Raw genomic sequence first — 18,118 nt, 5'->3', positions numbered from 1 at the left:
CTTCCAGGGCCCAGCACTCAGAACAACCCATACTTGATTAAATGCTCTGCTGTCACCCTCTTGAAGTTCTTAATTTTTTTAATAAGGGGTTCTGCATATTCATTCCGCCCTAGGCCCTACAAATTATATAGCTTGTACTAGTGGTGAAAGATAGTGAGAAATCAAGCAGGGCCCTGATGGGCCTAAAATGGTGCAAGTCCTCATCTTTAAGCTCTGAGTGACCCAATGGCAATCCATGTTATCATGGTAGTGGCTCTCAACAGAGTACTTGACAATAGCCAGGGATCCTTATGGTAAGATTCTAAGTCAGTAGGCTGGGATAAGAAGTGCACTTTCAACATCAACCGGCTCCTGGGGATTTGAATGTAAGAAGTTTGAGCAATTGTATCTAAAAATTAAGATATATTAACACTTTGTTATCTCTTACCAACAGCGAGTTCAGAGAAGGGCTCCCTTCAGCAAGCATGTCTTTCCCAAGCTCCTAACCGACTCCAGACACTCAAGTGTCTGTAGATAGCTCTACACTTCCAAAAAGATGATCAGAGCACAATTTAGAGAAACAGTATGTGTCAAGAGCCCAATTTAGTGAGTTGATCATCCCAGTGAAACAAAACTATGGTTTCTTTGCCATCTAACTTATATTCGGCTTCATCTCCCACGCCTTTCCCACTGCCTCCAACCTCCAATCACCCAAGTATAGTAAACTGGCCCACTCTGAATGGCTGAAATTGTGCCTCTATATAAGATCACGTGGGGAAAGGAAAAGGGCAGAAAAAGAAACTGAAAAAAATAATTTTATAGTATACTTCTTAGAACACAATGTTCCTTTACTATTCTTATACCTGCCTTGCTAATTCCCAGTGATCCTCCCAGATGTTGCTAAGGGTTGCTCTTCAAAACAGCTAGGACAGGGTTAGTTTCCCCTTACTATATACTCTCAAAGAGCCTATGACTATCCTGTTCATCCCTCATCTAATTATAACTATTCAGCTCTTGGGTCTGACTTTTTTCTTTAATAATTGTGTCTTCTGCAGACAGCTACAAAGAATCAAGAACTCTGTGTAATTCACAAATTCCTACTCCTCAACACCAAATAGTGCTTAATAGATATGTGAATGAATGAGAAAGGTTACAACTTTGGGGTCAGCCATAGGAAGGGAATATAGTGACTCTTTGTTTATGGAGCAAAAGGGAAAAAAACAAGAATATTGATGAGACTCTGACAACATAGCAAACCAAATAGGCACAACTAGACCAAGCGGTTTCGTTACCTATCTCCACTCTTTAAAAGTCCTGGGGTGGTGTACACCTGATATTCTGAAACACAAAGCTCTGTCTAAGAGGCAAAAAAAATTTAAAGCAGGTAGTTTGGAACCTAATTCTTTGGTCTACAGAAGCCTCCTTGCTCCCCACATACCTAGAGAGGAAGACAAACTCCTTTAAGAAAAAAAAAATGTTTCCCGCTTACTCAGGAAAACCAGAGAGGTCCAAGGCACCTAAAAGTCTGAGACAAACTGTAAACAGGTTAAAAAAATAAAAAGGCTTATTCTCTAATAGCACCATGTAAACACAATAAGAGGAGACATTAAAAGAGCTCAGTGCAGTGAGTGCCATGGAAAATGACCAATTTCACTCTTCTGCCGCCATTTTAAATCCAGCCCCATACCAAGTTCCTCCTCACATGCTGCCAAGACTCCAACCACACCTACCACCCCAAGCAGATAACACTGCCCCCACGGAGGAGGACATGAAGGAGAATAGCAACATAGAGCGATTCACAGAGGGACCCAAGATCAATGCGAGCAAAAATCAACAGGATTACAGTAAAATGTTTACTGGAGGCCTGAACTGGGGTATAAGCAAGAAAGATCTGACTTACTATTTGTCTCTATTCGGGACCATTAAAACAGATGCAGTCACTGGAAGATCAGGAGGATTTGGATTCGTGTTTTTCAAAGATGCCACTCGTGTGTTGATAAGATTTTGGAACTGAAAGAACACAAACTGGATCTCAAATTGACAGACCCCAAAAGGACCAATGCTTTCAAAGGGAAGGAACACATCAAAAAAGGTTTTTGTGGGTGGATTGAGCCCAGTTACTTCTGTTGAAAACATTTAAAATTATTTTGGAGACTTTGGAGAGATGAAAATAACTGAACCCCCCATGGATACAAAAACAAATGAAAAAAGTAGTTTTTGTGTTATTACATCTACAGATGAAGAGCCACTAAAGAAATTGTTAGAAAGTAGGTACCATCAAATTGGTTCTGGGAAGTGTGAGATCAAAGTTACACAACCCAGAGATGTATACAGGCAACAAAAGCAACAAAAAGAAGAAGAGGTGCTGCAGGTGAAGGGTAAGGTGGTACTAGGGGTGGTGGCCAAGGTCAGGGCCAAAACTGAAACCAAAGCTTTAGTAACTATTTATGATCAAGGATATGGATATTACAGTAGTGCCTATGGTGGTGATCAAAACTATAGTGGCTATAATTATACTGAGTATAACTATGGGAACTATGGGTATGGACAGAGATATGCAGACTACAGTGGCCAAGAGAGAACTGACAGCAAGTTGTCTCAAGGGAATGGCAATCACCAAAACAATTATCAGCCATACTAATAAAGGACACTGGAGAAAGGAGGGGATTGCTAAAGTAATCCATCCTGCAGGACAACACTGAAGATTAGTCTTCTGTTGATCTAAGATAATTATTTTGTAAAAAGACTTTCTACCGCACAAGTATATAGACGCCAATTAGTTTTGTTTTCACTTTGTCTTTTGCTGTGTTATCATTCAATGTGAATTTGTATTTATACAAAATTTTTTTAAAGATTTTATTTAGTTATTTTTAGAGAGAGGGAAGGGAGGGAGAAAGAGAGAGAGAGAAACATCAATGTGTGATTGCCTTTTGCATGCCCCCTACTGGGGACCTGGCCCACAACCTAGGCATGTGCCCTGACTGGGAATCGAGCTAGCAACCCTTTGCTTCATCACAGGCCAGCACTCAATCCACTGAGCCACACCAGCCAGAGCTATACACATTTTATTTGTATGATTTCATGTTAAACCTCAAATAAATGATTCCTTATATGAAAACAAGTGATCAATTTCCAGAAGTCCCCTCCCTTTATTCCTTTATGGGTGCCAGCCTAAAAACTGTTCCTGCCTACTTATTTAACTTCCTTTGAGTGATTAAGGCCTTTCCCCGGCCATTCAACATAAATAGTGCTAAGTTCTTAATTAAAACTCACTATAAAAAAATGATGAACAACAAAATTCAGGTGCTGCATAATTTATTTACATTTATATAATACTTCCCCCAAGTAACTCAAGGCATTTTGCAAACTTAAAATCATCTAGCAGATATTAATCTTCACAAAACTCCCAGGAGAAAAATAATGCAAGGAGCATAATCAATAATAGGTCACTTACCATCATACTTGCATATCTATGGCATGAAAATATACCACTAAAAATCTCTCTATGCCACAGATATGAACTAATTCAGAATATTATAGGTGATATTTTTGAGGACACCAACCCAGAAAGATGACTGCTCCACCACATTAAGAAAAAAATGTCATTAAACCTTTCCTCACATCTTTTTATTCTATAACAGAAAAAAAATCCCATCCCACTCCAAAGCTAAATGGTCTAGAGCATTGTAAAAATACACCTTGTGGGGTGGCGTGGGAAAGGGGGGTGGGAACTTACCAAATTCTAATACTCACTATTGTCCTGAATCTCCTTAACCTAACATCTCAGAGGAGAATCTGCATTTTAAATAAACACCTCAGGCTTTCCAAGGCATTGAAAGGTATTGGTAATGTTTTGTCTCTTAAGCTAAGTAGGGAGTACATGAATTGGGGTTTATTTTTCTTCTTTTAACCATTTTTATAATGTACATAATTTCTTTAGTGCCCTCCCTGAATTCTGTTCATGTAGACCAGGAACCATGCTTTGGGAACCTGTACAGACTACATCAGAATTTCCCTGGGTACTTTATAAAATACAATCCTGTTTTGGGTTGACTTGTGTCCCCACCAAAAAGAAAAAAAAAAAAAAGACATGCTGAAAATTAATGAATGTGACTACATCAACCTAAAACGCTTCTGCACAGCAAAAGAAGCCATCACTAAAACAAAAAGGCAACCAAACAAACAGCAGAAGATATCTGCAAATGATCCCCCCAAAAGGGGACTAATATCAAAAATATATAAACAACTCATACAACTCAACAAAATAAACCCAATTTAAAAATAGGCCTAAGACCCAAATAGGCACTTTTCCCAAGAAGACACACAAATGGTCAAGAGATATAGAAAAAGATGCTCAACTTCACCAGCTATAAGGAAAATGCAAATCGAAACCACAATGAGATACCACCTCAGACCTGTTAGAATGGCTATAATCAACAAAACAAGAAATAAGTGTTGCAGCAGATGTGGAGAAAAGGGAACCCACATACACTGCTGGTAGAAAGGTAAATTGAAAAAGCCTCTACAGAAAACAGTACAGAGGGTCCTCAAAAAAATTAAGAACAGAGCTACCAAATGATCCAGCAATACCTCTTCTGGGTATCGACCTGAAAAATGTGAAAACACTTATCCATTAAGATATATGCATGCCTGTGTTCACTGTAGCATTATTCATAGTAGCCAAGACATGAAAACAATGGAAGCATCCTGCAACTAAAGACTGAACAAAGAAAATTTGGTACATACATAAAATGGAATATTACTCAGCCATAAAAAATGATGAAATATTGCCATCTGTGACAACATGGATGGATCTCAAGAGTATCATGCTAAGTGAGCCCTGGCTGGCGTAGCTCAGCGGACTGAGTGCGGGCTGGGAACCAAAGTGTCCCAGGTTCGATTCCCAGCCAGGGTACATTCCTGGGTTGCAGGCCATAACCCCCAGCAACCGCACATTGATATCTCTCTCTCTCTCTCTCTCTCTCTCTCTCTCTCTCTCTCTCTCTCTCTCCCTCCCTCTCTTCCCTCCCTAAAAATAAATAAATAAAAAAATCTTTAAAAAAAAGTGAAAAATCCATACAAAAAATGTTTTGAGTATTAAAAAAAAAAAGAGTATCATGCTAAGTGAAATAAGTCAGACAAAAAAAAAGGACAAGAACCATATGAATTCACTCATGTGGTATATAAAACAGAAAGCAACAAATAAACAAAACAAACAAGCTCACAGACACAGGAAACAGTATGGTGGTTACTAGTGAGGAAGTGGGTGAGGGGAGGATGAAAAGAGTAAAGGGGCTCAAATATAGGTGACAGAGCAAGACTAGCCTTTGGATAATGAACACACAAGGCAATAACACAGATAATGTATTATAGAATTTTAAATCTGAATCATATAGATTATTAACCAATGTTATCTTTTAAAATTTAATTTTAAAAGATATACTGAAATCCTAATTCTCAGTACCTCAGAACCTTATTTGAAAACAGGGTTTATTACAGATGTAACTCCTTAAGATGAGGTCATACTGGAACAGGATGGGCCCCTGATCCAATATGCCTCATGTCGTAAAACAACAGCCATGTGACCACTGAGACACACGGGGGGAACACCATGTGATGATGAAGGCAGAGATTAGAGCCAAGCAGCCACAAACCAAGGAAAACCAAAGACTGCCAACAAACCAACAAACCTCCAGAAGCCAGAAAGAGGCAAATAAAGACTACCCTACTACTCACATGCTGATTTTCAGACTTCTAGCCTCCAGTACCATGAGAGAACATATTTCTGTTGCTTTAAACCACCCTCTCTGTGGTAATTTGTTAGAGCAATCCCAGTCCGAAGAAACTAATACAAACCCCTACCACCAGTGGTGTTGGAAGTGCCAAATGATCTGATATAATTTTGAGAAATTTACTGTAGGTTCTAAAACCCTAAGAACATTTGTGCAGGAAAATACCTCTAAATAACCTCATTGTTTTTGAAGATGAAAAAATTGACAGAAAAAGACAAACACCTTATGATTTCACTCATATGTGGAATCTAATGGACAAAGTCAACTAGCAAGCAAAATAGAGACAGACTCACAGATGGAGAGCAGGATGACAGCAATGGGTGGGAGAGTTAGGGGGTGGAGGGATCAAGCAAAAAGGAAAAAGGGCTCATGGACATGGACAACAGTGTGGTGACTGTGGGGGGAGGAAGGTATAAGGGGAATAAATGGTAATGAAAAAATACCAAAAAAAAAAAAAAAACAGTTTCACAATGAATCTCAAATTCTCATCACTAAAAAAGTAAACTATTAATCTGGGAGTGACAGTAGTTTAGGAACACAATAAAATATCTGAAAAAAGATGAGACACAAGACAGGTCCGTTTCTCAGTGAATAGAGAAGAGGTCAGGGACTAAAAACAAATATAAACAAAGAAAGATAGCCTGGCCTTCTGGCTCTGTAAAAGGAGATAGGAAATACCCTCAGACACATGATGCTGCCCAAGAAAATTTTAAAGAAACTATCTGTGAAACTTTTCCCACTAGCCTCAGTTATTGGCTTCTGTTCTGATTGTTTAATTAAAAGGTTCAAGAGAAACCTGATCCGTGCCTGGTTTGGTATAACCATATTTGCAAAGAGCTAAAGCTATCTGGTTCCACTATCCATCCATCTATCCTTTTAAGTGACTGACTATAATCCACAGCAGACATACTTAGCAAACTTTAAAATACAGACTCTCAACATTGTTACAATTAAGTCACTCTAAAATGTCATGAAAAGCAATCTAGTCCCATTAAAATCTTCACACTCTCATTAAAAAAGCACTTAACAGACTTGAAAATGTTCCTAATACATTATTTAAAGACACAAGATGTACAGTGACTAAAATCCTTGTATAAGGAAGAACAGTAGCAGCCTACTTTTTTTAAATGGGCAAATTTGTGTCATAATTGGGTAATTGGCAAGCTGCAGGTAGCCGTCAGGTTGTAATATACTGGTTTTAAAAAGGCTTGGGGGCTTCCCACTCCTCTGAAGTGCCAGTCCACCCAGGAACCCTCAGCATGAAATCTTAGCTAATGGTCCCTCCTGCTTCTTTCCATGACTTCCAAGCTCAGGAAGGAGGGAAGAGGAAGAATGAAGAAGGGGAAAAATCCAGACCATTTCAGCAGACACCATCAGGCCATTACTCATCACTATAAAGTCCCGACCTCTAATCCATTTGGTCTCCTCCCTTTCAATTAAGGGTCAGTGCTATTCATGTGTTGCCATTCACGGAACTAAATGTGTTTTCACAGGTCCTAAGTGCCCTAGAAGAACAGCAAGAGCCCCAAGCTGGAAGTCTCTTTTCCACTCCTCTCTTTCCCTAGCCCAGCCAAAATTCCCCAGAATCCACCTCTAACTAGGAAGCTGAGCTTAAAAAAAAAAAAAAAGATTTTATTTATTTATTTTTAGAGAGGGGAAGGGAGGTAGAAAGAGAGAGAGAAACATCAATGTGTGGTTGCCTCTCACGTGGCCCCCATGGGGACCTGGCCCGCAACCCAGGCATGTGCCCTGACTGGGAATAGAACCTGCGATGCTTTGGTTCACAGCCCGCGCTCAATCCACTGAGCTATGCCAGCCAGCGGAAGCTGAGCTTTGAACAATAAGGGAGTTTGACACTTGACTCCTAAAGCAACTATACAGTCATTTCAATGGAGAAACGGCACATGCAGGCACAGGTATTTCAGGCTGAACCCAGCGGGTTTCATGAGTCAAAATTTGTTTAGTGTTTCTTCCAATGAAATTTCTGAAAATGTTGAGTTTGTATAAAAGATAAGATTTATGACTCCTGTTTCCTCTCCTCCACATGATTTGATATCAGTGCACAAAGCCCTCAGCCACTGAATCTATAAAATGAAAGGAAGGGACTTCTTAAATTCTAATATCCTCCCTCTAAACCACTACTGAGTCCTTAAGCTCCAAAAAATAAAAATAAAAAAAGAAACCCTTCAATGCTTGGTAATTTTGACTGTAATTATTAAAAACAAATAAATTTTATATGGCTTAGAAATATTTTTAAAACCCCTGTTCAAGAATTCAAGATGTTCTCTATCAGAAGGAAGACAATGAGATTCCTTGGATCCTTTCTCCATCCCTATCACCTTACTTCAAATATATCATGATACTATTGCTGGTATGATAGATAAAACTGAATAAATATATGTAACAAGTTAATCATTCCTCCATAATTAGTCAAATTGTCATTCAGTGAGTACCTATATTATGTACTTAAAGCTTTATGTAATTATTTCATTCTTTTTAGAAAGAGGTGACTATCTCAATTTAGTGAAAAGAAGCAAGTTTACCAAAGTCAGAAAAGTAGAAAACTGGGGGAAGGGTACTAAGCCCTCTACATGTCGATCTATGAATGCATAAATTAACAAACAAATGAACAAACAAATGAATTTCAAAGATTAAAAAAAGGGGAGACTCAGGAATAAGAAATTAAGAATTCACTATATAAGTTCCTACCACTGAGGCTTTTCAGGAGCAACATTTTGTTTTCATTAAGTGTTCCTGTTTGGCAGTCTAATAACTGTGCTTAAAAACCAAGGGCATTATGGCCTAGATATCACTTTCCTCAGAAAAGAAAAAGTCTGGATGCCTTCCACAAATAGTTTTGAGTAAAGCTCAACAAAGAATGGGAATGGTTGCAATTAAACACCATTCTCCCTGGCTCACTGGCTGCCAGGGGGGTCACTGCCATCCTACAACCTTTGCACTTAGTTATTATCTCTTGCTCTTGAAAGAGGATGGTGGGGAAAGGGGACTGTCTTGGCTCAGACATAATGGTACTGCCATAATGGAATACCACAGGCTGGGTAAGCTTAAACAGCAAACATTTACTTTCTCAGTTTTGGAGGCTACAAATCTAAGATCAAGGTGCCAGCATGGTCAATTTCTGATGAGAGTCCACTTCCTGGCTTGTGGATAGCAACCTTCACTCTGTACCTTCACATGGCAAGGGCAAAGTCACAGGGAGAGAGAGAGAAAGAAAGAGAAAGAAGAGAGGAAAGATGAGAGGGAAAGGGCTCTCACTTTGGTGCCTCTTCTTTAAGAGCACCAATCTCATCATGAGGACACAGCCCTTGTGTCTCATCTAAATCTAATAACCTCCCGAAGACCCCATCTCCAAATATCATCACATTGGAGGTTAGGGCTTCAACATATGAATGAGGGTATATAATTCAGTCTATGGCAGGGAACTTCTTCAAATTAACCCAATGCTGCTATTGGAACAATAGTTACAATCCTTCAACGAATACTTAATGAGCACCTAACATCTGTAGGTGCGGTGCTGGGTAGAGAGGCAGAAGAATGAAAAGATGTCAAATCTTACCTTCACTAATATCTGATAAGAGCATGGTACAAAAACACCATAGGGCTGGAAGCTTTAAATGAACAAAAGTATTTTCAGTCAGTCAGTCAGTCAATGGTTATTGAGGCTCTAACATAAAGTAATATGTTGAAGCACAGATCCAAAAGAAGAAACAAAAATTTTAAATATGGTTTCTGTCCTTCATATGTGTGGCTATGATCCTCACCTCCTGGTGTCCATGCCCTTCCCTTACATGGTCCTCTCTCCTTGAGTGAGGGAGGTATCTGTGACTTGCTTCAAACCCATAGGATCCAGCAAAGATGACAGATATTCACGATTATGTGATTATATTACCAGACTGTAGAATCTACCTTGTCTCTTTCTTGTTGGCTATGAGAAAGTGAGCAGCCATGTGACAAGTAACTATAGGCAGCCTCTAGGAACAAAGAGAAACCCTAGCCAACAAGAAAATAAGCCCTCAGAGCTCTACATCTTCAAGGAAATGAATTCCACCAACAACCTGAGAGAGCTGGGTAGCAGACCCTTTCCAGACAAGCATTCAGATGAGACTCCATCCCTGGGCAACATTTTAACTGCAGGCTTGCAAAGAACGCAACTAAGCTGTGCCCAGACTCCTGGCCCACAGAAACTATGAGACAATAAATGTTATTTTAAGTCACAAAAACTTTCAGTTTATGGGAATGTGGTTATATAGCAATAGATAACTAACACAACATAATTTTCTTGAATGTACCATTTAAAGTTTTAAAATTCTCTCCCTCAAAAATCAACAATGTCTGAGGTTGTATAAGGGAGGAGGTGGGGATATTATTAATCTTTCAAGGAAAAGAACAGGAAGGAATCAAAAATAAATGCCTGGAATTGTCTAATCACAGAGCTATTCATAATCAGAGTAATATCAAATCTAACCATTGAGGACACTCAGATTCACAAAGCCTCGGGGACACATACAAGGATATGCTGTACATTCATCATAAAGCCAGGAGCCATATTCCTATAAACAAGGCCTTTCCACCCAAGGCAATTTCTTCCCTCAACTGTAGATGAAAACACTCAAAATGTGTCTAAAAAGTACAATTCTCCCTAGATTTAGGATGGCAAACACAACCAAATATTTCTTTTGCAGCACCTCATTGAATATGGTTATATATACTGTCTATATAGAAAAACGGGATGAACTTGTCCTGATTCATGGATATGAACAAGCTTGTTTTGCTCTTTTTTTTCTTTTTTTTTTGGTCTTCCCTTCAAAATAAAACACAGGATAAGAACTACAGCCTTTTGAGAGTGCAGGGTAATTTGGTTTTACTCCACGACAAGCGGTCTTACTGCTCCAAAATGGGTTGGTCGGGGCAAGGGGAGATATTAAATGAACAAAGCCATTCAACCTAAAAGTACATCCACTTTTATAAGTGAATCCATCCTCCCCAGAGAATCATGGAGTGTCAGCTTTAGAAGAGACTGGGCTAACTCTGGTCCAACTTCCTCAATTACTGGAAGGTTAAATAATTTGCCCAAGGTCACAAAGAAAATTAACTAGGAAACCAAGCTACCTTCCAGTTCAGTTATTTCCATTGAACCATACTGGGAATCAACTCTGCACCCACCCCCAAAAGGCATATGGCTACAAATACTTTAAAAGAAAATGTTATCAATCAACACCTTGGTGACCTTGGGCATCAAACACAACCCACTAATAGGGAACAGAACACCACACTCAATTTATCGTAGGATATTCCAGATGAGATACAGGACAGAAGACAAAGTACCTGTAAAAACTACTAACTATAAAACGTTTATGTGAAATAAAAACACTTCATGATATGAAATTGTTGAACTCTTACAAAAAATTAATTGAATTCTTTCAACTTAAGTCATATTTAGGCATTTGGGGAGGAGAGGAAGCTATCACAAGGAAACACACTCTTGATAATATACCATCTTTTCAATCTATGTTTTGCATAAAACCTATTTTTACTTACTTAAAGTGAGTTAACTGTCACAGACCCAGTGCTCTATCTAAACAAAACAGCCAGTGTGTACTGTGGGTACTGGTACACGCTGAACTTTTCGGCCCTGTACCTTTCTTTAGGCCCTGTACCTCCAGGGACATAAGGCCAGTGGCAGGGATGTAAACAAGGCTCTGACTACAGATGATATGATTAATTCCAGAGCAGGGAAAGCATACAGAAGCCTAATCAGCTTAGTCTTGATGTATTAGTAGGACTTTGTCTGGCGAACCTAGAGGGGATCCAACTAATATGGTTTTGGCTTACTGTATTAACAGTAACCCTGTTCTAAACTGGGGGAAAAACACCATTCCTTCCTCTGTCCTATCGTTGTTCACTACACATTTAAGCTCGTAGTTGCTATAATCTGTTTTTACATGTCTGGTTCCTCCAATGGACAGCCAGCCCCTGAAGTAGCACAGACTCCTTTCATCATTATTTTTGCACAGTACGTGGCAGGACAGCCCTTGACACAAATTAAAACTCTATCATTCAACTTCCATAGTGATAAAATAACTTTTAGATCACTTGCCACTTTCTTTCATCTCTGTACCACCTAACCTTAAATCTCCAAAAATCAGTCTGTGACTAATTTTTTAAAGGGAAAAAAAAGAAACCTTGAAACCTACCATCTACCATTTCACACATAGCTGACAGAAGCAGCACTTAACATGCATGTTCTGTCAGTAGAAATTAATTATTCTTAACTAATGTTGCTGCATTGATTTATTCCATGTTACTACTCTCCCTACCAACCTTTTTCCTCATAGGTCAAACTTCCACAGGATATTAACTACTATTCCATGAGGGAGTAGAATGAATAGGATTCTGGTTCAAGTAAGTTTGGGAAATGTTGAGTTAAACAAAGTTATTTTTAGGCAGACATCTCAGTGCTTTCAATATGCTATTATTAAAGTAAATTTCCAAGAAAGAAATGTACTGGGTTGGCCAAAAAGTCCATTACACTTTTTCAATACAATGGCTATAGTAGTGCTTAGTTGTCTTTTAACTTCACTCTAAACAGTTTTTGTTATACTGTATTGTGACAGCTGTCATATCAGTGTGCATTTTAAAAAAATCAAAATTGGTGAATTTTTGTGCAGCTACTTTGATACTGAAGATAGAAGATATGCAACAGTTTTAGCATATTATGCTTTATTACATCAAGAAAGGTAAAAACACAACTGAAACACAAAGAAAAGATTTGTGCAGTGTATGGAGAAGGTGCTGTGACTGATCAAACATGTCAAAAGTGGTTTTGCAAAGTTTCTTGGTACTACTGACATTTTGGCCAAATAATTCTTTGCTGTGGGGTTGTCTTATGCATTGGAAGATGGTTACCAGCACCCTTGGCCTCTACCCACTAGAAGACAATAGCAGGAGATAGCTGACATACTCAAAATATCCAAGTCAATAAAGCTATTGGTAAAAATGAAAAATATGTTTTTTTTATTTTACAGAAAAAAAATAGTGGACTTTTTGGCCAACCTAGTAGTATTTACAGGTTTTTCATTTAGCCCCAGAGCACCTTGGTCTCATTCTTTTACAGAAGGTGAGGACTACTTTCTGGGAAATTTATTCAAGTTAACAGCATTTACCAACTAGAGAAAACAATAAATCTCAGTGGGAAATCCTCAGTAAGTATAGGCAAGGCGGACAAGTGGATTCATTGTTCCATTCATGAAACCAGTATTTTCTGAGCCCTGCCCTATAAAAGAGAAACAAAGGCTCTGCACTCACAGAGCTGAAATCCAGTGGAGGGAAGAATGCCTTCCATCCCCAGTGTGAGAGATAAAGAAGTCTTTCTACTCTCCTTGAGCTGGACACTATTTCTTTTATAGCCCCCAAGCACCTGGTGGATATTCTGTAAATAAGTCTTAGCAACCTGATCATAGTCAAGTCTGTAGACATTTTCCAAATTCCCATGAAAACCAGTCAAAACAGTAATAAGATGGACTGTAAGAAATCCATGTTTGATTATTTGACCATATGGATAAACTTCTATAGAAATACTAATTTTGAAGAATAATTATTAAAGACCTAGAAGGTGCCTTAGAAATCATCCACTTTACCCCCCTGGATTTCCTAAGAGGAAACTAAAGCTAAAGAGGTTAAGTGCTTGACCAAGATCATTCATACAGGCTACAAGAGATAGCAAAGATAACAATGCAGCTGCAGAAGATGTGACCATCTGCCACCTGGGGCTTCTCTCCATCCAGAGTCGATGGCTTTACCAACTTACAGTCTCCTTACTGTCATTTCACTGCTTTCTTTAAAAAGTAAGTCATTTCATTCATAACAATTCTCTAAGTACTGTCACAATATAGCTTTCACTTTGGTCATATCCAAACCCATCCGTGAGAATCATGGCATGACCCCTGCAACCAGAAAAATGACTAGCATGGTAGTCTTTGGGTGCCTTTGGGCACAAGAACAGGTTTCAAGCCAACAAAATATCAAAGAATATGCTCTTCTAAGCAGAAATCAGACTAAATGCCTCAACTATGATCAGAAATTTAAAAGCCCAGCAGAGTGGACAGTCAGTCCTAGGTTCAGCCCACAGCTCACACGCATGCTCACGTGCTCTTCCTCTCTCTCTCTCTCACTTGCTGAATGACCCAGGACCAGAGGCTAATTCTTTCCCCATTTATAAAGATTTGGACTAGGGGTTATGAAGTCCCCTTTGGGTCACAAATTCTATGATTTTTGCTGAATTTATGCCTGCAACAAAGTACTTGTCATCCTCCTCTTAGGCCACAACCAGTTTTGTTCTTTTCTGACTCAGGATCTGCTACATTAGCATCAAGTACTAAATGTTACAGGACATAAAACAGATAAGTACTCTCTAGGTACATTTTATTGTACTTCCCTATCATTTAACATACAATAAAAAGATGTACTATGAAATATTATGGAACCTAAGAGTACAGTATCCCAGGCTGGTCTAACTACCATGGTGTCTAATTTCCAGAACTCACTATTTTAATAAAACTCTGCAATAATTTACTAAGAAAGTGAAAAGGAAAAAATCACAGGAAAAAATTAAAACACAGACATGTTAAAACTTCTCTTTAATTCCCTTTTTCCCCTGGTTTATCCTAATCCCACCTTTTGCTGTAGACAGTATTTTGGAATGGCAAACTGTGAAGTTTCAAAGAAAAACTGTATTCAGAAGCTTCTTTCAACTGGAAAACAAGGCACATACATACCCCACCATGAACTAAATTACAGGTGGGTAGACAGGCAGCACCTGGACCTTGGGAGAAGCCTTTACTGTGCCTGCCTCAATTCCTGGCTAAATCCCTAGATTCTGGGGCAGGTGAGACCTTCACTTGGATCTCCAGATAAGAGGTCAATTCCATGCATTTTGACAGCCAGATGGCAGTACTGCTGGGAGTACATTAAAACGTCTATTGAGAACAAAATTAGAAAGGTGAAAATATTAGAGAAAGGAAAAAAAAAATGTTAAGAGTATGTTGAATTTTAACAAAAACTGAAACTGATATCACCAGAGAAGAAAAAGGAATTAGGGAAGCTGCACTGCATATGAAATGAGAATTTTACTATTTATTTTAAATGTAATCATACCAAATACCATCCTGGGAAAAATCCTAGTACTGTAACAATCTGGGAACTACACTGATATGAGAACTCCAACTTCTCCTTGATCATTAATTTGTTCTTGAGCAAGATGTCACTTAATCTATCTGAGCCTCAGTCTCCTCAGCTATAAAACTTTGGGGGTGGGGGCATGTCCCAGATAATCTGAAAGATCTTTTTCTTTAATCCTAACTCTCCTGCAAATCTGTAGTACTCATTCTGTGAACAACGAGCACCTGCAATGTGTGTGACTGCATGTTCAACTTTCACACATTGCAAATACATAAAACAAGATTCAATTCCACCTCTTGAGAATTCCAACCAGTGGTTTAAACAAGTAAGGGAAATACAGAATGATGCCTTAGGTACTGAAACAGAAATTCAGACAAGGTGCTGTGAAGCTTCTCCAAGGATACCCTACATGAAGATGCCAGAGTTTATTTTGCTCCTCTAGTCACGATTAGACAGTCAACAAATCCATGGGCTTTGCCACCTTAAGAAGGTAAAATATTTTTTCATAAATTGAGCAAAGCTATCCACCTCTTGTTTTGATTTTACATCCATATTCCTTAGGTTGGTCCTTATTCCTATGAAAGACAATGTTTCAGAATCTTCTCTGCAGGAAAAAAAGAAAACTTCCTTCTTATTGAAACAGCTACTTGTTTTTTTAATTCCACACCTTTACCAAAAAATATCATTATTAAAATAATCAATACTCTATTGTACTATATGAGGTAAACTGGCTTCTTTCACCTGATACTGGAACAGAGTATTTATTTACACAGTTGACATAAATTTTAGGAGCAACAACAAAATCACTGATCATGACATAGCCCATCTTTGAGTCAATACTTTCTAAACTGTGCTCTTGAATATCAAGAATAAATACAAGGCTCTCATATACTGCTAGTGAACATGACAACTGATACAACCTCTGAGAAATGTAATTTGGCAACATGCATTAAAATTTTAAAAACATGCATGCCCCTGTCAAAGTAATCTCGAAATTTATCTGTTACAATAATTAAAGAACTAAACAAAAAAATCTGTAACAAAAAATATATCACAATGCTGGTTGTAATATGAAAAACCTGTAATGAACTTAAGTATCCAATAATAACATTTTTTAAATATGCTTAGTATACCCACACAATGAATTATTCTGTAAACCCTTGAAAATGCTATAGAAAAACACTATGAAATGACAAAAGTGTTTCCAACTTATTAAGTAGGAAAAAAGCAGATTACAAGTCAGTTTGTCTGATGTGATCCATTTTTGTAAAAACAAAACATATATAAGCATTTATATATACAGATTCATTCATTCCCTTATACTGAAGAAAAGTATAGAAAGACAAATGCCAGGTTGTGATTGGTTGGGCGTATTTAGATTACCTATGATCTTTATTTTCTTTCTTGTTTACCTATCTAACTCTTCCAATTTATAATAATATATGTGGCTTTTGTCATTTTCTAAGCTTTCTGAATTAGAAAATTAAAATAAGCATACAACATTTTAGTAGCAGACTTAGTAGAAGAAAAAGAAAATGCAGCTGTCCATATGAAGGAACAGCCCTTGTGTCCTGCCAAAGATAAATGCAAATTGTTTGCCTGTCCCTACTACAACCAGTTCAATTAGCGTCAAATCAAAGACTCTTTAAAAGGCCACGCACACACTGTATGGGCTAGAGTCTAATTGAGCCAGTTGTAAATTAATTACCTAATGTTGTCAAAATGAGCACAAAAAAAAAATAAAAATAAAAAAACCCTCATTCCCTCCACAGAGCGACCTGAAGCTGATCCTAAAGGTAAGCAAGAGACAAGCATTCTTAGTGGCAAATGTTTAGTTTTGTCAAATAGACAGCGACAGAGGCTTTACAAAAGCCATTGCTGATTCATGACAGATTTCCTTGCCAAGGCTTGATTTGTTAACGTCCCCTCCTCTGTTCCCAGTTTTTAAGTACCTCTCTTGGCAGAGAAAATGATGCATTTCCATTCTCTCTCCTCTTAATTCTTAAGACTTCAGTTCTGAGATGAACGAATCAGTGCCAAGTATCTGAAGAGACGGGATGCTGAATTAGAGCCAGAACATTAATCCACAGTGCCCTCTGGTTCTTTGAAGCTGAAGAATTCATTTCAGCTTTCCTCATAAGGCTGACTCCATGTGCACACCTCCACTCCCTACTTTCTCTCCCCTGCACACCCCCAAAAAAACCTCTTTTACAAAATACCCATTTACTGTAAAGATACATCTCCAGTCTGTTTAAATGGAAACCATATTCTCTCAGGCATATTTGAGCCATCACAAAAACCTTTTCAGCCTCAAAACTGACAGGTTAAAAAAAGAGAGAGAAAGGTGGAGGGGGTGCCCTATGGTAAGTAAAGCATAAACATCTTCCTTAAGGATGTCTCTTAAGTGACTTGAAATGAAAATCTGTATATCCCAAACAACTGAATTCAATTCCCATTTTGATTACCAAACATGCAGGCAAACTGCAATAAGGAAAATGTCAGGATATTGCTCTTAAGTGACCTTACCTTTAAGAATTCAGACTACAAGGAAAAACCTAGACACCTGGAGGACTAAACTAGCTTATTTGCGTTCCAGTTCAACATACGTAATGACCATGCGATTAAATACTAAGTAAACAGCACCCAAGACTGAGGTCTTTAAAAAGAATTTACAAGGAGCGAATCTGGCCTTAGAACCATGACTAGATTTACTCAGAACACTTTGCCTTGAAATTCATATTCAATACAATCATAGTGCCTTTGAGATGGAGAAAATTCAAGTTTAAACCTCCATTACAATAATTCAGAAGAGTGGTAACTGAGCCTGTTTAAACACCTTCAACAACTGGAACTCAAGACCCTAAGACAGCACTCTTAGAAATCTACTTTATTAATACAGAATACCAAATTGTACCTCCAGTGGAAGTAGGAATGACTACCTGGATCTAAATCCATCTTCCTGAAATCAACCCTGTAAATGCTTTAAAACAAGCACCATGTATCTCCTGAACAGCCTCTTCTACACAAGAAACATTCATAGATCCACTTCTCCAATGGTGTGATGATGAATCCTTCACAGTTCTGATCCCTCTCCCTTAGGCCAAAAAAAATCCTAATTTTTCAAGGTAACTGATGACACTCATCCATTC

The 18,118-nt window shown here is 38.2% G+C and overlaps 1 protein-coding gene and 1 pseudogene across 7 annotated transcripts in view; one reads left to right on the top strand and one right to left on the bottom strand.

The window, feature by feature from the left end:
- AUTS2 (activator of transcription and developmental regulator AUTS2) overlaps positions 1-18,118 on the bottom strand; it is a 1,155,833-nt gene that overhangs the window by 1,104,501 nt on the left and 33,214 nt on the right. The gene's annotated exons all lie outside the window — the stretch shown is intronic.
- LOC114502415 lies at positions 1,633-2,824 on the top strand (annotated as a pseudogene).

Source organism: Phyllostomus discolor, chromosome 3 (genome assembly GCF_004126475.2).
Source record: "Phyllostomus discolor isolate MPI-MPIP mPhyDis1 chromosome 3, mPhyDis1.pri.v3, whole genome shotgun sequence".
NCBI classification, from domain to species: Eukaryota; Metazoa; Chordata; class Mammalia; order Chiroptera; family Phyllostomidae; genus Phyllostomus; species Phyllostomus discolor.
The sequence above is the reverse complement of the archived record's forward strand: the minus strand, read 5'-3'. Positions and strand labels throughout refer to the sequence as shown.